This window comes from Elephantulus edwardii, unplaced genomic scaffold (genome assembly GCF_000299155.1).
Source record: "Elephantulus edwardii isolate Elephantulus edwardi_28Jun2011 unplaced genomic scaffold, EleEdw1.0 scaffold00081, whole genome shotgun sequence".
Taxonomy (NCBI): domain Eukaryota; kingdom Metazoa; phylum Chordata; class Mammalia; order Macroscelidea; family Macroscelididae; genus Elephantulus; species Elephantulus edwardii.
The window spans coordinates 11,489,291-11,513,049 of NW_006399831.1; positions in this window are offsets into that span (position 1 = coordinate 11,489,291).

The window sequence follows — 23,759 nt, forward strand, 5'->3', positions numbered from 1 at the left end:
ATTGGCCCAGTGGTAAGAATCTTTGTTTTCTTGAAGTTGAGCTTCAATCCATATTGAATCAACAAATTCTGCAGCAAATTCGAGGTTCTTCTCAATTTCAGCAAGCAAGGATGTGTCATCTGTATATCACAGGTTGTTCATGAGTCCTCCTCCAATCCTGATGCCACATTCCTCCTCATAAAGCCTGGCCTCTTTCATGAACTGTTCCTCATGTAGAGTGAAAAAGTATGGAGATAGGATTCATTCCTGGCATACACCCTTCTTTATTTGGAACCATGCAGTATTTCCTTGTTCTAAGGACTGCCTCCTATAGGTTTCACAAAAGCACAATCAAGTGGTCTGGGATTCTGATTCTTCTCAGAGTTAGCCACAGTTTGTTACAACCAACACAGTTATATGTCTATGAAAAGTCAATGAAACACAGACATTCCTCTGGTACTCTCTCCTTTCAGCTAAGATTAATTTAACATTGGCTATAATGTCCCCAGTGCCACTGCCTCTTCCAAACAGCCTGCCCATCTGGCAGGTCTCTGTTCATGTGCTGTTCCACCTGTTTCTGGATAATTTTCAGCAAGATCTTTCTTGCATGTGATGTTAATGATATTGTTCAATAATTTCCACACTCTGTTGAACCACATTTTTTAAAGAAGGGGAATAAATAAGAAACTTCTCCAGTCACTTGGCAAGCGGTTGTCCTCCAGATTTCTTAACACAACATGGTGAGTGCATCCAGGGAAGTATCTGTTTGTTGAAATACATGGGTGGGTGTGCCTTGTTTTTTGCCAATTCCTTCAGATCATCCTGAACTTCCACCTACATCACCATAGGCTCTTGATCATAACAGCATCCAGGAAATCAAAAGACAAATTAAATTGGGAAAAACTGTTGTCAGGGGCCTCTCTAGAGAACTGAAAAGCAATGATATCAGTCCAGAGACTAAGGTATACCTTACCAAGGCCATGGTCTTCAAAATTACTGGCTATGCATCAAAGAGCTGGACTTATAAGAATCATAGAAAAGAATCAATGTCTTTGCTTTTGGTGATGGAAAAGAGTATTAAATATACTATGGACTGCTACATGAACAAACAGGTCTGTTCTGGAAAGGGTGAAACCAGGCTGCTCCTTGGAGGCAAAGATTTTGATGCTCCATCTGACATACTTTGGGCACATGGTTGGGAGAGACCAGCCCTTGGAGAGGTACATCATGTTTGGAAGGGTGAAGAGACCGTGCAAGAAAGGAAGACCCTGGGTGAGATGGATTGACTTAATGATTGGATTAATGGGGTAGGTGAGTCAGAGACAATGAAATGGGCTCAAGATAGAGCAGGGATCTGAGCTGTTGTGCATAGGGTCGCTATGAGTTGCAGGCGATTCTATGACACATAGCAACAACAACATAGGTACATTCTTATGTATATATAACATACACGTTTTTGTTATGTAACATTAACTTGCAACTGACTCCTATCTTTTCAAAGATAGTCAATCGCACAAGAGGAGGATGTTACCTTTTCTCCCTCAGAACAACTGGTGGGTTTGAGCAGAGTGCATTTGGGTTAGAAGGGCAACTCCTTATCACTGAGCCATTAGAGTTCTCCAATATACATAATAATTCACACACATATTTGTGTGAATATGAAAGAAAAGAATATTTAATTTTATTGCTCTTGATTTTATAGAATTTTGCTGATACTGTGGAGTTTTTGTGTTGTTTCACAAATTAAAAGTTTATGGTAACCCATTGTTGAACAATTTTATTGACACCATTTTTTAACATCATACCCTTTATGTATCCCAATTCTTCCATAACAATTCAAATATTTAATAATGTTATTTCACATTCAGGAACTCTGATGACACAGTGGGTAAGGAGGGCACTGTCATCCCAAAATAGGTGATTTGAATCAACCAGCTCTTCAGTGGGAGAAATATGGGCAATTTGTTACTGTGTAATTAATTTACAACCTTTAGAAACATGCTGGAGAGTTAGCTGTGAGTCCTTTCAGACTTGCTGGTAATAACTAAATTGCTTGAAAGTGTAATAAACTCCAGTATAATGTGAAAAGTTATACTCACTAGAAATTAAAAATACTTGTGGCTTCTTTTAATGTGATATCCGTTTATTGTGATGGTCTAGAGTTGAATCATCATTGTCTTCAATGGACACCTGTATGTGTGTTAGAGATACAGATAGCTGTCATTTTTGTTGGTAGGTGTCATTGATCTGAGAAATTCTCAAGCACATGAAAGGAAGTCTACCAACTTCTCTTTCAAGGAATGTTCTGGATTTAATTCTTCAGGATGGATTTGTTTGTGCTTCTGGAAGCCTAGGATAGTCAATGTTCTTCTACAACATCCCAATCTAAAGGCATAAAAACGTCTGTCTTCCTTACTCATTGTCCAACTTTTGAATGCAATTGAGATGATGTGAAAGATTGGTAGATATTAGTGTATTAGAACATATACACTCTGCTCAGTTATATGTTGTTGTTGTTCAGCTATGCATAATGCATTAAATTATCTCCCCCCAAAAATATACATTTGCTACGCTGGGTGATGATTCTTTGTGTTTGAAATATAACATGGAAGGAATTTAGGCAGTCTAGTCTGTAGGGAATTGTATTCCTAACCCAGTGGTTACAACCATCTGCCTTTCCAATCCACGTTGTCAGTTCTGATTTGACAGCAATGAGTTGTTAGGAAATGTTTAGTATATTCTCCTCATGAGCCGATTAGTCAATTTATTGTAAAGGAGTTGGATATATTGCCCTTAATCCTGTCACAGTCTTGCTCCAACCTAAGTAGAGTTTTCCTGGAGCATAGTCTGCAATATCTCTTATCATAGAAATGATTAAATGAGAAAAAAATGAACATAAAGTAGAAAATATCAGTCAATATCACTGGGAAAGCAGAACTTGGGGTCGACCACATCATTACCTTCCCTCACACCAAAGCCAAGACATAAAATATTTCTCAGGAATGTTAGGCCCATAGATGTAGAAGAGATATAAGGTCCTTGCTCCCAAGTAGACAAAGAAAATCTTTACCTAAAATCACCATCCTGAATTGAGACTTCTATACTCCTAAACTGTTAAAACTACCCACTGTTAGTATATCTGCTATAATAGCACTATGTAACTAAAACATTGAGGATTTTTTTGGAGGTGAAAGTTTTTCTAGGGAGTTCATAGTAATATTACAGTGGAATTATTATTATATTTGAGCTGAGTCAACATTCATCTTAGTTTTCTAAGGCTACCATTACAAATTACCACAAAAGGGGTGGCTGTTATCATGGAAACGTCATCTAAGGTAGATATTTTCCTAAAGAAAAAACAGCCAATGTTGGAATGAGATGCCATGTTAAAACCAAAGAATATGAATGTGTGAAGAGGTAGAAATTGGTAGTAAATTATCCTAGACCTAAAATTACAAGAACAAGATATTTGTTTTTACTTTACTCTTTTAATAAATGTAGAATGGAAATATAAATTTTATAATAAATTTATTTGAAACTAACAAATAAAAATAATCAGAAAAAAATTTTATATTAAAATAGACCATATTACTTTACTCATTCATTCATTTTCAACATCATCTTACTTCTAGGATCCTTAAAAATCCACTCCCTTTGATACCATCATTATTGAAATATCTGACTGCTTCCTGCAGATGCTGTTCTGCAACTGCAGAACAGATGTGATTATCGACACTACCTTTGACATCTTTATTTCATCATTGGTATTTGACTAGTATACTATCTCAACATTTCTGTAGTCATAGAGATGGTATCTGGGACTAATTTCCCCCTAGTATGAGGGACTACTGCATGGCTACGAATTGAGAAGGGAGTGTGCTAGGGTTGTATTCTCTCTCCATACCTGTTCAATCTGTATGCTAAACAAGTTATCCAAGAGGCTGGATTCTATGAAGAGGAGTGGGGCATCAGGATTGGAGGGAGACTCATCAAGAAACAGTCTTGCTTGCTGAAAGTGAGGAGGATTTGAAGCACTTGTTGCAGATCAAGGAATGCAGCCTTTGGTATGGATTGTATCTCAATGTCAGGGAAACAAAGATTCTTACCACTAGACAGCAGTGTTTTGATGGATGAAGAGGAGATTGAAACTGTCAACATCTTCACCTTGCTTGGATCCAAAATTAACATTCTTGGTACAAGAAGTCAGGAAATAGGGAGACACACTGCACTGAGAAAATGTGCAGTTAAGTACCTCTTAAAATTATTGAAAAATAATGATGTCAGTTTTAGGAATAATATATGTCTGATTCAGGCCATGGTCTTTCCAGTTACTTGCTATGCATCTGAGAACTGGACAATGAATATGGATGACAGGAAAAAAATGATGCCTTTGATATGTGGTGTTGGAGAAGAGCACTGAATATCCAATGAATATATATCTTGGAGAGGGTGCAGCTAGAGTGCTCTTTGGAGTCAAGAATGATGAGACCTTGCCTTACATACTTTGGGCATGTGCTAGGAGGTGCTTTTCCTTGGAGAAGGACATGATGCTGGAAAGGGTGAAGGGTCAGCAAAGGAGAGGAAGACCCTCAACCAGGTGGATTGACATGTGACTGCTGCACTGGGCTTTTGTGTGTCAGGAAGTGTGAGAATGACACAGGATAGAACCGGGTTCAAATCTTCTGTTCATAGGTGGCTATGAGTGGTACTCAACGTGATGGCACCTAACAATCACAACAACAACAGAAGTAACTAATTTGTAAAATTCTGTAAATATCAGCAATTTAAATCATTGTAGTGGTGTGAATTAATGAGTTCCAGATTATATCCATTCATCTCATGTAAATTTTCAGCAGATAGTTGACATTATATTTAGCTACTTGTAGCTTGTAGTGAAAGGTACCATATGATTTTCATATAGGTGTCAGTTAATGTAATTTTGATTTTTTTTCTTTTTAAAAAGCCATGACATCAAAATTGAATAAAAATGTCTTTGAAAATAATGTCCTCATTCTGACCCTATACCATTTATCTACTCACATTTTAATAAGGTCCCTGTGTCTTTCCTAGCTACTGAACTTGACTCTGCCATGTAATGGGCAAGACTATATGAATAGGGCATTTTACCTTATCCACAAGGGGATTGGCTAGCTCACCATTCCCCAAGGGGATTTTCCAGTCTCATCAATATACAAAGAGATTGGCTAGTTTTGTGAATAAATTAAGTGGCTCCAGCAGCAAATTAGACCTTCTTCACCAATGAAGAAGAGAAGAAGCAAGAGAATGTAGCATGTCCTTCAGGCCCAGAGATTCTCATACCAGCTACATCTGTGCTGCAGCAGCCATGGCTGAAGCAGAGGACCAGAGAGATCTGATAGAGACAGAGCTTGCTGCTGCTATTCCCCTATGGACAGAACCAGAGCTAAGCTAAGACCCTATGCCCAAATTTGGCAGACTATTTGGTGAGGGGAGAGAGCCAACATTCTTAGGACTGAGAACTTTGGAACACGTTGTATACAGCCAGGAGGCTCAAGGCTGAGCTGCTTGTCAGCACATTTTGGAAGGTCTCCGTCATGTATTGTGCTATTAACCTGCATTGTAACCTTTTGACTTCTCCAGCATGATTCTGTGTGATTCACATCAGATTTTGCACCCAGCAAAACAGTAAAATTGGTGTTGAGATGAGTAGAAAGAGGTACAGGAGAGTGGGGGATATGTCTGACCTCATAGGAATTGGTTTTGTGGTGTTGATGCTACTGACAGGAAGTTTCCCATTGTGAAGTCTATAAAAGGTCAGTCATGGCCATCCTCACATGGTCTTGCTCTTTTTATAGTCACAGTCCACTCATTCCTCCTTATTACAGGAAAAATATCACTGCTGGGCAGTTTTTCATGGGGTGAGCATCAGCATTAATTTCACCCCAATCTTAATGTGACCAAGGGCTACAGTCAAACGAGTCTCCACTACCTAGTGGTTGTAATGGCTACAGCGTTTACACCTTTGTTTTCTTACAGTTGAATCATACGAGTAGCCACAGTTCATATAGCTGGAATGTTAAAAGACACTGGAACTTGATTCATATTAATTATGTTCATTGAAGAGATAGTTGGAAGGGGTTTTTTTTAGACAATTTTCAGTTGACTGTCTTGCTCACAATCATCTGGAAATTTCTGGCGTACAGGTCTCATTCTCATAGAGTGGTCATTTCTGTTCATGAATTTAAAATCTAAATGAAACGTGTCTCAAAATCATGGGGAATATTGGGGAAGTTAGAAATACAATCCAAGGTTGGTAGCAGAATACAGGCAGGGTAGCTTCTGAAATGTGCTCACAGTTGCCTCAGGCTTGAGCCTCATGACTTAACTTGTTTAATAAAGTTTTTTTTTATTTTAATTGAAATTTTAATGAAATGAAATGAAAGTTTAGAGAAAAGTTAGATTTTCATTTATTCACTGTTACACATTTTACTCTCTCCCTTCTCCCTCCTCCAGTTTACTTGTTTTTATATCCATTAGTTTGTTGAGTTGCTTCTATCTCCATGCAATTGTAAATAACGCAGTAATTAACATGGGTGTGCATATATCTGTTTGGATGGTGCTTCACTTCTTGTTTCTTTAGGGTATATTCCTAGCAGTGGAATTGGTAGGTCAAATGGTTTTCTATTTTCAACTTTCTATGAAAATGTCAAACCACCTTCCGTAGTAGTTGCACCATTTTATACCCCCATCAGCAATGAATAAGGATTTCAATCTTTCCACAACCTCACCAGCACTTATTGTTTGCTGCTCTGTTGAACTTTGCTATTGTTGCTGGGGTGAGATGATATCTTATATTTGTTTTGATATACATTGCTTTGATAGCTAGGGATTTTGAACATTTATTCATGTGTTTGTTTGCCATCTGAATGTCTTTGATGAAGTATATGTTCATATCTGTGTCCATTTTGCAATTGCATGGCTTACCTTTTTCTTGTTGAGGTGCTGGAAAGCCTCGTCATTTAGCCCAATGTTACAAAGCTCTCAGTCTAGCCACTTAAGCCTGGTCACCCCTCTTTGTGGCCTCCAGTTGTCCAGCAAACTTGGGGAAAGACTTTTAGTTCTGGTTCTGTAGAAGATAGTAGTCCCAAAATCAGCTCTGTCTCATACGGGGTCTCTGGTCCACAACTCAGCCATGGCGACTGCTGTAAGGACATGTTGCATTCTCTTGCTTCTTCTTTGCTGGTGAGGAAGATCTTCCAATTCTGTTTCTAATCTGCTCACTTATTGGTGACATTTGCCCATCCCCTTGTGTATAGACTAACACAACCTATTAACATATCTTTGCTCATTAACATATTAAATAAGTTAATGGCTATGGAAACCATTCTGAACACTAAGCCCTTAAGACCAACAGTAGATGTGTTTTTTTTTTCTTTTGTTGAGAAATAATCTCTTTAAAAATAGTTTTCATACAATTTGTTTACACTGTGCTTCATTTATGTACACAGTATTGTAAATAGTTTTTCATTTACATTGTATTTTTTATTAATTTTAATGAACATTTACAGAGACTTTGGATTTCCATTCATTCATTATTGCACTTTTTTCCCTGCCAACCCCTGCCCTCCAGTTCATTCGTCTCTTTGAAAAGTAAAAGAAAAATTCTTTCATTGTTATACAATCCCTCCCCCCAAGTCCACTGCACTATGCAGCCTTTGTTCTGGACTCTTGTCATGACAATAACACCTAATGATATATCCCTTTTCAATAGTTCTCTTCCTTATCTGTTTCAATGCAGCATTCATAATTTATCCCATTTTTCTCAGTCTCCCCCTAATCCCAATGTCAGTCCTGTTTTACAACAATGGCACTATGTAATATTTGTCCTTTTGTGACTGAGGTACTTCACTCAGCATAGTGTCCTCTAGGGTCATCCATTTTGTATATTTCATGAGTTCCTTGTTTTTCAATGCAGCTTAGTATTTCATTGTGTGAATATATCAGAACTTCTCTATCCATTCATTTGTTAATGGACATTTACATTGTATTTTACATTACAGTCTTACATTTACATTGCATTGCATTGCATGCAATCATTCATATACATTGTATTTTATATAATTAATTACGAACTTCTCTTAAGTCATTTTCCAACTCAAGTTCATTTAGCCTTGGGCCCTTGCAGTGTGCATCTTCCCATTTTTACTTTCTCCAGACCTTTCCACCTCTCTCTCCTTTTTCCATTCCTGAATGGGTAAATTTTTTACTTCAAGCGCTTTCTACTATGCTGTTGCTTATTGTAATGCCCTCACAATGACTTTCACTTGGAAGTTGGCTATTTAAAACCTGCATTTTATTTTTTACATGAGCCTGAAGAGTTTTAAGATTTAGATTTATAAACCTAAATTGTGTACAAAATGGTAGAAAACTCATTCTAGTAAGGAAATTACAAAATTCAAATATAAGTTGTACAAGAAGCAAAGGTCTTATTACAAGACGGCAATAATAAGACTAAAGTCACTCTGACCATTGATCCAAGATATTGGTGGCTATTAAGACATAATTAGACTATGAAACAAATAGATCAGGCATGGCTTAATGGTATATTTAAGATGATCTGATAAGGTTTCATTTCTGTTGAACCAAAAGATCCTCTATGAGTTTTACTTTGTCCCTCCATTTAAAAGCCAGCATAGAAAATGACTGTGATAATTATGTCAATACAGATTGAATTGAACTTCTTATTGATAACGGTTGGATGCCATTAATACCACTGAAGTCTTCAGTTTGCTTCCAAAGGAGAACATACGATTTGTGGACACGTTCCAGTGTGTTAGAAGTTTGATTAATGGCTCAAAAACAACAGGGTTATGATTATCAACTTAATAGAAATGTTGTACAGTTTTAGTTGTTTCTTTTCTTATTACTAGGGAACTATCAAAGTCAATAAATTATTTTTTTGCCAGTGCTTATACATTTATTTATAAACATCAAAATAAATATTCGTTAATTTTAAATTTAAGGTGAAGAAAGCTGAAAATCACTTTCAGGAATATCATAAAGAGTATATTATATATGAGAGCTAATGGAATTAAACATTTTTAAAGTTAATTTCAACAATTTTGTATGTTTTGTGTTTGCACAAATTATTTGTGGCATATGATTTGCCAAAAATACACAGTGTTTCAAAATACTTTATTTTTACTGAGGTTAGGATGCCAACATTTCTTTTTAGAGTACACAATTTAAACCTTAACTGCATTCTAAAAACAAACAAAATTTATAAAGCACATTTTACTTAAAAGTTGACTAGTTGTAGCACATGTTTGTGGTTATTAAATATAAATTTTGTGAAGAGTAGTCAAAGAGAATGGGAGGCAAGACTGGAAAGGCAAAATTGGAAATTAGACTTGAAATTCTTCTCAAGAATTTTTATGTGAGATCTCATAATAAACTTTGTAGTATAAATAATGGGAAATATTTTGTTTGTACAGAGTTGAAGAAGATGTCCAAATTTATTTGTGACTTCTGACTCTGTTGCCCAAGGTTCTGAATGAAGCATTTGAAGATTTTTCTCTTTTGGTCCATGATATTACAATTTGTGATATCATTCTTTATTCTAAAGTAATTTCATTTTGTTCTGTTGTACTGTTGTACATCAATAGAGAACTACCAGAAGTCCAGGCTGGGTTTAGAAGGGGTCGTGGTACTAGAGATATTGTAGCTGATGTTAGATGGATCTTGGCTGAAAGCAGGGAATAACAGAGGAATGTCTGTCTGTGTTTCATTGACTATGCAAAGGCATTTGACTGTGTAGATCATAACAAACTGTGGCTGACTCTGAGAAGAATGGGAATCCCAGAACACCTGATCGTTCTTATGCGAAACTTATACTTGGACCAGGAAGCAGTCATCAGAACAGAGCAATGGAACACACTGCATGGTTCAAAATTGGGAAGGGCATACGCCAGGGATGCATCCTATCTCCATACCTTTTCAACTTATACGCAGAACAGATTATCCGGGAGGCAGGGCTCCATGAGGAGAAATGTGGGGTCAAAATTGATGGACAAATTATCAACAACCTGCATTATGCGGATGACACAACCCTGCTTGCTGAAACTGAAGAGGACCTGAATCGCCTGCTACAGAGTTTCAAGGACTGCAGCCTACAATATGGATTGAGGCCCAATGTCAAGAAGACAAAGATTCTGACCACTGTACCAATTGTCAGCATCAGGATGGATGGTGATGAGATTGAGATTGTACACAGCTTTAATTTGCTTGGCTCCATAGTCAACAGTCTTGGCACCAGCAGCCAGGAAATTAAAAGGCACATTGCCATGGGAAAGTCTGCTGTTAGGGACCTCTCCAAAGTACTGAAGAGCAATGCTGTCTCTCTGGAGACTAAGGTTTGTCTAATACAGGCTATGGTCTTCGCAATCACTTGTTATGCATCAGAGAGTTGGACAATGACTAAGGAGGATAAGAGGAGAATTGATGCCTTTGAGCTGTGGTGCTAGAGAAGAGTATTGAGAATACCATGGACTGCTAGGAAAACAAACAGATTCGTCCTGGAAAGGGTTAAACCGGGTGGCTCCTTGGAGGCAAGGATTCTGAGGCTCAGTCTAACATACTTTGGACATGTTGTGAGGAGAGACCGGTCCTTGGAGAGGGACATCATGCTTGGGAGGGTGGAGGGACAGCGCAGGAGAGGAAGGCCCTCTATGAGGTGGATTGATTCAATGACTGGGATAATAGGGATGGGAGTGTCAGAGGCAGTGCGATTGGCACAGGACAGAGTGGAGTTTAGGGCTGTTGTACAAAGGGTCGCTATGAATCGCAAGCGACTCAACGGCACGTAACAACAACAACAATAACAATTTCATTTTAATAAGTAGTTAATAATGTTTGAACTATAATGTTAAGTAGAGCTTTTCAAGTTTTATATCACTCTTCTGCTTTCCGAAGATTGTGTTGTGTCTTTGTTCTCTCACTACCCAAGCTCCAGGTAGGTTTTAGACTTGCCGTGCAGTTTATTCTTGGATGGCACAAAGAGTTGCACACAAATAGTAACCTAAACATTGATGGTTCCAACCTTCTAAGCAATGACATGAAAAAAAGTTCTAGAGCATTTCTTTATCAGAAGATTACGACTAAGAAAGCTCTAAATGGAAGTTCTACTTTATGATATGCAAGGTCTCCATAAACTGGACAGCGATGCCTGGTTTGTTTTGTGTGTTGTTCACACCTTAACACAACCTTAGAGTCAAAAAATCATAAAAAATCTTATAAAAATAGAAGGAAATAATCAGGAAGCACTATGTCTAGCAATATGACTGCTGGCATATCAGATATTCCAACTTTGCTTTTCCACTGACTAGTTGTGACCTTGACTGTGGTACTTAAACTCTGATTTAGGGAGCCCTGGTGGCCCGGTAGTAAGGAGCTACACTGCCATCCAAAGTCAAATGGTTTAAATCCATCAGCTGCCCCAAGGCACAAAGATGGACAATCTCCTCCCATGTTATGTAGTGCCTCTGAACAATTGCTGGGGGTTCCAGCCATGAGTCTGTTCCAACTTGACAATACACAACAACAAGAACAAGCTATAACCGTAATAAAGCTATTTTAACTCTATGTACCTCAGGTATAATGGATTTTTTTTAACCTTCATTATTTAAATAGATTAAGGATTAAAAGAGTTAACACAGATTATGCCTTGACATATAGTAATGTGGTGGTGTCAGTTCTGACTCTATGGTATGCCATCACAACAACAGGTGGTGTTATTGTCTTCTTGGATAATAGAGAAGTGAGTACAATCTGTGTTCCTCCCTTACAGTACTCTCTTTTAGCTCTCCTTCACCAACCCACCACCCTTCCCAGCATCATGTCTCTCTCCAAGGAACAGGCCTCCTAGCAACATGCCCAAAGAATGTGAAGTGAAGCCTCAAAAGAGCACTCCAGTTGAACCTTCTCCAAGACATATTCCTTTGTTCTTTTGGCCATCCACAGGATGTTCAGTGCTCCTGTCCAACACCACAGCTGAAAGGCATCAATTCTTGTCCTGTCAACCTTATTCTCTGTTCAGCTATCAAATGCATAGCAAGTGATCAGAAGAAATTCGGCCTGCATCAGGTACATCTGAATCCTCAAATTCTCATTACTTTTCAATAATTTGTAGATGTCCCTTTTACTGCAAATTATCCTGGTGCTGACTGCTGGCACCAGGGTGTTAATTATGGATCCAAGGAAGATGAAGCTAGTGACAGTTTAAATCTCCTCTCCATCATCATAATGCTGACTATAGGTCCAGTGGTTAAGAATCTTTGCTTTCTTAACATAGAGATGCAATCCATACTAAAAGCTGCATTCCTTTGTCTTCTGCAATTTATGCTTCAAGTCCTCTTCACCTTCAGGGTTGTTTCATTAGCATAATTGAGGAGTCGCCCTCCAATCCTAATGCCACACTCCTCTTCATAGAGTCCAGCTTCTCGGATAATTAGCTCAGCCTAGAGATTGAATAGGCATGGAGAAAGACTATAACACTGATGCACTCCCTTCTCAATGTTAAACCATGCAGTGTCCCCATTCTCTATTAGCACAGCAGCCCCTTGGTCCTGGTATAGATTCTGCATGAGCACAACCAAGTGCTCTGGGATTCCCATTCTTCTCAATGCAGCCACGACTTGTTATGATCCACACCGTGAAATGCCTTGTATAGTCAATATTGCACAAATGGAGAGTTTTCTAGTACTCTTTACTTTCAGCCAGGATCCATCTGACATCAGCAGTGATATCCCTGGTGCTACAGCCTATTCTAAATCTTGCTTGAACTTACAGAAGTTCCCTATATATGTACTCTCCTAGCGGTTTTTATGTGGTCTTCAGCAGTATTTTGCTTGCTTGTGATATTAATGATATTGTTCAATAATTTCTACATTCAGTTGAATCACCTCTCTTAGGGACGTCAAAAAATACAGACCTCTTTCAGTCCATTGGCCAGACAATTGTCCTCCAAATTTCCTGGCATAGACTGGTGAGTGCATTCAAGGATGCATCTGTTAATTGAAACAAGTCAGTTTATATTCTATTGGTTCCTGGGACCTTATTTTTTGCCAATGCCTTTAATGTAGCTTCCCCTTCTTCTTTCATTAACTTGGTTCCTGTTCACATGATATTTTCTGAAATTTTTCAGTTTCAATCAGTTTTTTTTTGTCGTGGTATTTTTGTTGGTTTTTGATTTCTTTATAGTGATTCTGTGTATTCCTTCCATCTTCTTTTGATACTTCCAGGGTCATTCAATATATTGCCCATGGGATCTTTTATTATTGTGACACGAGGCTTAAGTTTGTTTTTCACAAATGTTCTGATTACTTGCTGTTAAATTACTGCTTTTTATTCTAATCACCTTTATCATTGTCTTTTCTTGTTGGTTCTATTCTTAAGTAGTAGCATCTATCTACCTTATACATTTACTTAAGTACTATTTCTAGAATGTTGTTTTCTGTCAAACCGTTTAAGGGCTGACAAGTTACTCCTTTATCTCAATATCACTAGCAATTTAAGAGAAAAATACTATTTTATAAATATTACTTTCAAAGTTTTACTTTTTTAACACTTTATTAATTTTGATGGATTTTTCTCCATATTTTATCAAGCTTTCCATGCCACATTCCTCCTCCCCTCTTTACTTTTCTGTTTTAACTTGAGGCTAATTTGAGATTTAACTGATTTGAGAGTGATTGCCCATGGCTTGGAGCAGCAGATTCCAAACTGGACTAGGTGATCTGAAGATAGTCTGGTCTCTGCTTCCAGAATGAGTTAGAGGAGGCTCATTACATCCTACACTGAAGCTTTTATACCTTGGTAATGGTTTAAATTCAGACCTGTGTTGATTATAGGAGAAATATTTTAAATTCTTTGGGGAAAATGACTACAAAATGCATTACTCTCAAAATCAGACTCAATTTAAGAATAATCAAGCATTGGGAAATTACAGAAAGAAAACAGTACCTTTTTTTCAGGAAAAACTATGGTATAATTTTTAATATCTAAGTCCAGAAGATCCAAGTACCCAAGACTATGGGATTATATTGCCTCAATCTTTTCAGCTTCTTGATATGATGCTTTGGTCCCTTATTAAAAAAAAATACTATTTGGTAGTCTCTTCGTATCATAGACTAGAGAGTAGGCCATATAACTTGGCTAATCTTAGATGACCTAATCTGTGGTATAAAGAGACTGCCAAATACAGCCAGAAATACTTGATCTGGAGAGGATAAAATTGATTTATTGGATTTTCTAGAGATTAAATCCCTGTATGCATCAAAAACGCTTTCCAACAGAGTGAAAAGAAAACCTTCTGATTGGGAAAAAAATATTTGGCAATACCATTTCAGACAAGGGTCTCATATCAACAGTATACAGAATTCTATAGGGCCTCCAAAAGGAAAAGATTGATAACATAATTACAACATGAGCAAAAGAAATGGAAAGAATTTTCACAGACGAAGTTATTCACATTGCCAACAGACACATGAAGAAATGCTCAAAATAACTGGCAGTAAGAGAGGTGCAAATCAAAACCATTAGATATCATCTAATTCCAGTAGCAGTGGCAAAGTTTAACAGGACAGCAAATAATAAAAGTTGGAGAGGATGTGGCAAGATAGGAATGCTTATACACTGCCGGTGGGGTGGTAAAATGGTACAACCACTCGGGAAGGAAGTTTGGAATTTCCTCAGAAAGCTGAACATAGAAATTCCATATGACCCAGCTATTCCGCTGCTTGGAATATACCCAAAGAGAATTAGAACTGAGACACAGATGGAGATTTTTACACCAGTGTTCATAGCAGCATTATTCACCATCCCAAGAGCATGGAAACAGGCCAAATGTCCAACAACAATCATACGGATTGAGAAACTGTGGTACATTCACACAATGGCATACTATGCAGCAAGCATGAACAATGATTTGTAAATCACTACCTAACTTGGGAGAAACTTGAGAGCATTGTGCTGAGTGAACTAACTCCGTTTCATAAGATTTTCAAATACTGTATAAAACCATTATTGTAGAATGAGTATGAAGATCCAAGTTGAGGAATGGGAAGTAGCCTAGGGGTGAGGATGGGCAGGGGATGAAGGATGGTTAATCATAGGTTCAAACAATTTGATGGGGGGGGGGGATGAAGAAAATGGGAGAGATTTGGTGTGAAAAACAATGTATAAGAACTTTTCAAAATAAACCAGTATTTTTTTTAATCTACTATCTATTACTGAATTCATCAAATTTCTATTAACAACTGGAATGGAAAGAAATATATGAATGCTATGTTACTACTGGAGCTCTGCATTTGTCTGCCATTGCAAAGGTGTGAGGGTGGAAGCTGACAGTTGGGTAGTTTATCCTTCAGCTATTTATAGCCTCTAAAAACTTGCTGGACATTCAGCAATAAGTTGGTTCCATGTTGACAACAATGAATATATTACTTACTGTAGTTATATGTTATGAGATTCTTCATCATTTTGGAAAAATATGGACTTTTTGGTGACAAGAAATTGTCCTGCAATCCCGAAGTCATGTGGTTCAAATCCACAAGCTGTTTGGCTTAGGAAGGCTGGGCCATCTCCTCCTGTATGATTAACTGCCTCGGAAAACCCACTGGATGGTCAGCTATGGGTTGGTTCTGACTCTTTGGTACACAACAACAACAGCTGCGTAATGCTAGATGGCAAACTAGCAGTTCAGAACCTCTACATTGAAGATATCAGGAGACAAGTAAAACAGATAGGGACAGTAATTCTTCTACTTACACTTATAAGAAGAAACAAAATACATTAAACCTTGACTGCGGGAAGAAATGAAATTGAAACAATGAACAAAGAGAGCAACAGAACACAGAAAAATAAACAGCATAGCACAGCCATTCTGAATAACTGGTTCACTTGGTATGTCTAGGGAACTTAGGATGATGGCCATAGCTGTAGCAGCATTCATAGCAGCTGAAAATAACGTGAAAATGAATTAAAACAGGAAAAATGAAGGGAAAGAGAACAGAATCATAAACAGTGCAGCATGACCATCTTGAACAGCTATGCACATAGTAGAAGAACCCAAGAGCACAGTCAGCACCAACGTATCTACACAGCCGAAAAGGTCCAATCTCTCCCTCGTTCCTGGTGCCCAAACCTACCTCAGCAGGTGTTGGTCAGTGTTCTCCCTACCCTCCTCATCTTCTTTCTCCCCTGCCACTCTTCTATTCAAACCCTTCAGTCCTTCAGTATCCAGCTTCTACCTCAGGCCATGCACATGCCGTTCTATTTCTGGAGATGGGAGTTCTCAGAACAAGCAGACAGTGCCACTCCTGACCAGCATTCCCCAGACTACAGGAGACATATTTTTCTGGCTGGAAGACACCTTTCTGATATCTGGAATTGGCATCTCAGCTGTCAAGGATTCTATCTTCAACCAGCAAGAATAGTCTAGGCTGCTCTAAGGCCTGCAGAAACTGTGTCTCAGACTGGTCTTTCTATCTCTTGACACAGCTTGAACACACTTTTCCAAAAGCATACAGATTTGTTTTATGGTATTTGTATGCTTGTTATATTATTTGCTATTATGGATACAGAATTTATCTGTCAGTGGCCTGTATGGGTGAGGTAACTGGTGGTGTTGTTAATGATTGCTGTCGTGTCGAGCACAACCCATAACGACCCTATGAAAAAAAGATGTGAAGCCTTTCTATAACTATAGTCATTTCTCGAAGTTCATAGAGTTTCCAGAGGCATGTTGTTTAGGAAGTGGGTTTTATGGCATTGAAATGCTTGCTTATTTTATTGTTTGTTCTTATGGGTACAGAATTTATCTGTCAGTTGGCTGTATGGATGGGGGTTACTTATGTGTTGCTTATTTTGTAGTTTGTATACATGCATGTTTGCTTGTTTTTTGTTGTTTTTATGTGCTATAGAGTCACCTGCAACTCATAAATATCCTATATACTTTAACTCTGAACCCTGCCCTATCCTGAGTGAATCTCATCATCTGACACACCTAAATCACATTTCTCTAGTCACTGAGTCAACCTATCTCATCCACTGTTCTTCCACCCTTTCAAGCATGATGTCCCTCTCTAAGGACTGGTAATTTTTGTCCATGTGCCCAAGTATGTCAGACAGACTTTAAAAATCCTTGCCTCCAGGGAGCAGCCTGGTTTCACCCTCTCTAGGATGAACCTGTTTGTTTTCTTGGCAGTCCACAGTATATTCAACACTCTTCTTTTTGCACCACAGCTAAAGAGTATCAATCCTTCTAGCATCCTTAGTTATTGTACAGCTCTAGCATGCATAGCAAATAATTGTGAAAACCATGGCCTGGATCAGGTGCATCTTAGCCTCAGACTGACATCATTACTCTTCAGTACTCTAAAGAGGTCCCTGACAGGCGACTTTCCCAAAGCAATTAATTTTTTGATTTCCTGACTGCTGGTTCCAAGAGTGTTGATTGTACAGTCAAGCAAGCTAAAAGTATCAACGATCTCAATCTCTTCTTTGTCCATTTTGAAGCTGCTAATTTGCTCAGTGGTGAGAATATTTTTCCTTGATATCGAGCTTTAATCCATACAGACTACATACAGTGATCTTCCTCAGCAAACACCTCATATCCTCTTCAATTTCAGCAAGCAAGTTTGCATCATCTGCATAACACAGGTGATTGATGAGTCTTCCTCCAATTTTGATGTCACATTCCTCCTCATAAAGTCCAGCCTCCTGAATGATCTGTTCTGCATATAGATTGAAAAGTATGGAGCTAGGATGCTTCCCTTTTCTGACTTAAACCTTTCCTGATCCTGAGCCATGCAGTATTGCACTGTTCTATTCTGACTACTACTTGCTTGTCCATGTATAGATTTCACAAAAGCACAATCAAGAGTTCTGGGGTTGAAATTTTTCTCAAGGTTAGCTACAGTTTGTTGTGACCCACACAGTAAATGCCTTTGCATAGTAAAAAAAACCCAAAAAAACAAAAACAAAAACAAAAAAAAACAGCAAACCAAACCAAACACAAACAAAAAAAGCCGCAGGCATTCTTTTGGTACTCTCTACATTCAGCCAAGGTCCATCTGATGTTGGCTCTGATGTCCCTAGTGCCACAGTCTCTTCTAAACCCATCCTGCATATCTGGCAGTTCTCTGCTGATGTACTGTTCCAGGTGTTTTGTTTTGGTGGTTCTTTGTTTTGTTTGTTTGGTGTTTGTTTTTTTTGGGGGGGTGGGTTTTGGGTTTTTTTGTTTGTTTTTTTTGTGTGTGTATGTGTGTGTGTGTGTTTCTTTTTTATAACCTTCTGCAGGATTTTGCTTGCATGTAAAATTAGTGTTATTATTAGATATATTCCACACTCTGTTGCTTATTAGGTTGCTGTGAAGCTGGAAGCCATACTACTGGCATTTCAAATATCAGCAGGGTTACCTATGGTAGATAGGTTTCAGTGGAGTTTACAGATTAAGATGGATTTAGGATTCTGACGATGGCACAGGATAGAACAGGGTTCAGATCTTTTTTCATAGGGTTGTTATGAGTCACACTCGACTTGATGGCACCTAACTACAATAATGAGAAGCAGGGTTAGAAATCCACTTCTGAAATAATATTTCTTTGAAAACCTTATGAATAACAGAGGAACATTGCTAGATACAGTACTGAAGTAGACCCTCTCAGATTGGAAAACACTAAAAATGAGTAGGAACCACTATAATCACCCATTAATAATGGGTAAATGGAATATACAAAGAATGAATCTAGAAAAACTGAAAGTTGTAAAAATGAAATCTAGTATTTTAAGATTTACATCCTCTGAGTGGAAATGGACTAGTACTGACCACTTTGAATAATATAATATGATCTGTTATGGAAAAATGTCAAATTGAAGAAAAATGGTGTTGTATTCATATAATAAAGGGCATTTTAAGATCTATCCTAAAAATATAATGTTTTGAGTGATAGGGTACTACCCATGCATATACAAGGAAGTTCTACTAATAGATCTGTTATGCAAATATATATATATATATATATATATATGTGTGTATATATATATATATGTGTGTGTGTATATATATATATACCAACCACTAAAGTAAAAAAAAATTAAGAAATTGAGAACTTCTATCAGTTGTTGAAATCATGAAATATGAAATCATGACATTTTAATAATAATTGGTGACTGGAATGAAAATAATTGGAAACAAAGAAGGACTAGCAGTTGGAAGAAATGGGCTTGGTAACAGAAATAAGGGAAAAGATCAAATGATTACATTTTTTCCTTGTAAGTACTTTCATTAGTAGCATAGACAATGACTATATTTATGAACTTCACTTGATAAACAACACAAGAATCATGTTTACTACATCTATGGAAAAAGTTGATGGAGAAGCTCAGTATCAGCAGTCAAAACAAAACCAGGGGCTGACTGTGGAACATGATTATCAATTACTTATGTGCTGGTTCACATAGAAGTTAAAGGAAATGAAACAAGATCCTGAGTCTCTTCCACTTGAATTTAAAAACCATATCAAGAATAAGATTTGATGCATTTAACTTTGAAATGTCAGCCTTCTATACTATTTTCTGTTCTTGTTGGGTACTACTGTGTCAATTTCAACTCCATATAACAAAACTGACTCAGGATTTCTAGCTTATAATCTTTACAGTTTTCTTGAGCTATTTTTTGAATCTTCTGTTCAGAGCTTTAACATCATCAGCTTCTTTTGACAGCAACTTTGGTCTTTTCCTTCTCTCATTTCAATGCCCTCCTTTCTTCTTTAGTATATGATAACCTTGATATACGACAAGTTCTCTGGTCTCCGGTCATTAGTGTTTAGCTCAGCAAATTTATTTGAAATGCCATCTAATTTTGGATGAAATGCATTCAAGTTATCATATAATATTTTTTATCTTAGCTGAAAGCAGAGAATACCAGAGTGGTGTTTGCTGGTGTTTTATTGATTAGTAAAAGGTATTTTACTTCATGATCATAATAAATAATGGATAATATTGACAAGAATGAGAAATCCAGCACTGTGTTCATGAGAAATCTCAACGTAGACCAGGGAGATGTTATACAAACACAAAGAGAATACTGCATGGTTTAAAATCAGGAAAGGAAAGAGTCAAGATTGTCTCCTTTGTCCATTCCTATTCAATCTGTATACTGAGCAACTAATTTTAAAAACTGGATTTTATAAAGAAGAATGTGGCATGGGAATAGGAGGAAGACTCATCAACAGCATGTGTTATGCAGATAACACAGTCTTGTTTGAAGAAAGAGAAATCAATTTGAAACACATACTGCATTTGACCAAAGACCACAGTCTTCAATATGACTGATTTCCCAACACCAAGAAAACAAAGGATTTCATCATTGGACTAATAGGCTGCACCATGATAGATGGAGAAACGATTGATATTGTCAATCATTTCATTTTAATTGGATCCAAAGTCAAGATCCATAGTAGCAACAGTAAAGAAATCAAAAGACGTGTTGCATTGGGGAAATATACTCTCAAGGATATCTTCAAAGTTCCAGAGAGGAAGGATGTTAATTTAAAGACTAAAGTTCACCTCATGTATATCACAGTATTTTCAGTTACCTTCCATGCATCTCAAAATTTGACCATGAAAAAAAGAGATGGAAGAAGAAATGAAATCTTTGAATTTTTCAAATTGGGGAAAATTACTGAATATACCACAAACTGCCAAAAGGACAAACAAATCTGTCTTCAAGAAAGTATAACCAAAGGGCAACTTGGAGGCCAGGGTGGTGACCTCATGCTGGAAAGGAGACGGTCGGCAAAAGAGAGGAAATCCCTTAACAAGATGTATTGATACAGCGAGCACTATAATGGACTGGAACATGAGAGAATTTGTGAGATGGTGCAGGAGTAAGCAAGTTTAAGATGTTTTATTTATAGAGTCACTATGAGTTATAGTTAATTCAATGGCACCTGACAACAATAAAATATTTACATTATATTTTGGCCTCCATGGACTTATTTTTATTTATTTCAAACATCAACTTGGCATATATATGAATAACTAATGATATTTTTTTTAACTGATATTGAGCTTCTACATTACCCCTTTTTTCAAATGTATATTCCATCTGGTCAAGACCATGTGTATAATTACTGTTTATGTTATAAAATTGTATTAACAATTTATAAGTCATTGGTCTTACAAACTTCTGTTATGTAGTTTCCCATGACATTTCAATCCCCAAGGCCATATTTGTAAACTACTAATCTTTTTTATATCCAACTTTTGCATTCCAGTAATGTTGTTGTTAGAATCTAATGTAAGTGTGTCTTGATTTCATGTTTGATTAATCTCACACAGTAGAAGTGAATAAAAATCTATTTTTATATATTCTTGTCATTAGTATTTGGTACATAAATTATGAATAAGAGTCATATTAACTTGTTCAATAGTGTTGGATGGATGCCTTCTAGGTGACTTTGTGTCATAGAAAATCTTTGAATAACAAAACAAAACCCTGTCCAAGCATTCACCATCCATAAAATGTCTACTGTCTGAACCCATTATTGCAAACACTGTGTCAATCTATTACATTTAGCATCTTCTTTTTCCTGACTTTCTACATCTCCTTCCTGTGGGTCTGAGATCATGGTTTTAGATAGAGAATTGCTCCATCATTACTTTTAACAAGTCACTTCTTCCAAGACATATTTGTCTGTTCTTTTGAAATTCTACACCCACACTATATGTCAAAACCCTCAAATCTTCCTTGTTTTTCTTTATATATTTTCTAAATTTCACATGCATATGAAGCAATTGAAAATGCCATGGCATCTGTCAAGTGTACCTCAGTCCTCAGACTGACATCTTTGCAAGTTAGAACTTTCAAGAAGTCCTTGGAAGCAGAATTATACAATGCTCAATTGTCTTTTTATTTCTTGACTATTGCTTGCATGAATACGGATTGGAGATTTTAGCAAAATTAAACATTTGACTATTTAACTCTTCCTTCATTTATTATAATGCTATTTTCTGATTAGGTCATGAAGATTTTGTGGTTTTCTTTATTTACATGTTGAGATATAATCATTGCTAAAGGAAATTTTCCAGGTCCTCTTCACGTTCAGTAAGCAAAGTTTTAACATTTGCATAACAGAGCTTATTGATGAGCCTTCCTTTAATTCTAGTGCTTTTTTCTTCTTCGTATATCCAGCTTCTTTGTCCAGTATACTGATTGAATTTGTTTAGTGAAAGGAAAACATGACATACACCTTTCGTGCTTTAAAACCATTCAGTATTCCTTTACACTGTTTCAATGACTGCTTCTTGGTCTGTGCATAGGTTATGTATATACACAGTCAAAGGTCCTGGAGTTTTTATTCTTAGTATTATTCATAATTTACTATGATCCACACAATCAAACTAATAATATAGGGGGTTTTCATAGTCAATAAAACACAAGGAGACATCTTTCTTATATCTTCTGCCTTCACTCATGATCCACCTGGTGTCAGCAGTGATTCCCCTTTAATCTCACCCTTATTTGAATTTGCTTCAGTTTCTCTCATTTCCCTTGCAATGTACTGCTCCAGCTGATGTTCATGATATGTTGTTGTTGTTGTTATGTGCCATCGAGTCACCTGCAAACCATAGCGACCCTATGTACAGGAGCTCTGAACCCAGCCCTGTCCTGACCCAATCTCACTAATTCCAACAAACGAACCCCCATTGCCCCAGTAGTGTACCAATCCATCTCATCCAGGTTCTTCCCCTCCTTCACTGTTTATCCACCCTTCTGAGCATGATGTCCTTCTCTGAGGACTGATCTCTCCTGGCCAAGTGCCGAAAGTATGTGAGACGGAACTTCAAAAGTCCTTAGAGCACCATAGTCTCTAGACTGACATCATTGCTTTTCAGTTCTTGATATAATTCAATAATTTTTGCAAAGTGGATTCTAGCCACTACCATTTTTCTTAACAGTATTTTATTTAATCATTTTATCACTGTGTATTAACAGTGCCACAAGTTTGTTTCTATTGTTCTTGTTATGTATAATCAAGTCAGACCTGACTCATAGCTGATCCTTAAGTGCATTATTAAAAGCAATAAAATGCACAGAAAGATATTGCCCATATTTCTCTTGGTCATCAGCTGATGGATTCAAACCATGTGCCATTGTGTTGGTAGGGCAAATTCTTATCCAACAAGCCATCAGAGTTCTCTAGAGAAGTTAAATAAGGAGTGTTATGATTTCCTCCTGCATACTCTACATCTCTGTCTAAATAGCTTGATTTCAGGTCTATTTAATGATTAACAGAAATGTCTTCTGAAATTCTTATGTTCCTCTGAGCTACTTGGATTATGATCAATTGCTGTGGGGAATGGAACATTTTTTGGTGCAATCATTTGATTGTTTTAAACCACTTTTATTCACTATGTTGAAAAACAATCTAATTCTCCTTTGACTATCAGTAAGAATCACTTTTATATGAGATAGATTACATAGAGAGTGTAAATAGTAAATTTTCTTGGTTGTCAGCCAAAAGATAAAAAGTTTAGGTCCTCCCAGAGCCCTGTAGGAAAAAAGCCTTAGTGATTGCTTTCCAAACAAAAATCAACTATTAACATTACGGAAAAAAAAACCAACAACAAAACAAAACACAAAAACCCAAAAAAAAATATGAAAAAAAAACCCAAACAAACATTATGGAACATAGTTTACTCTGAACACTTGGGGTCACCATAAGTGAAAGCTAACT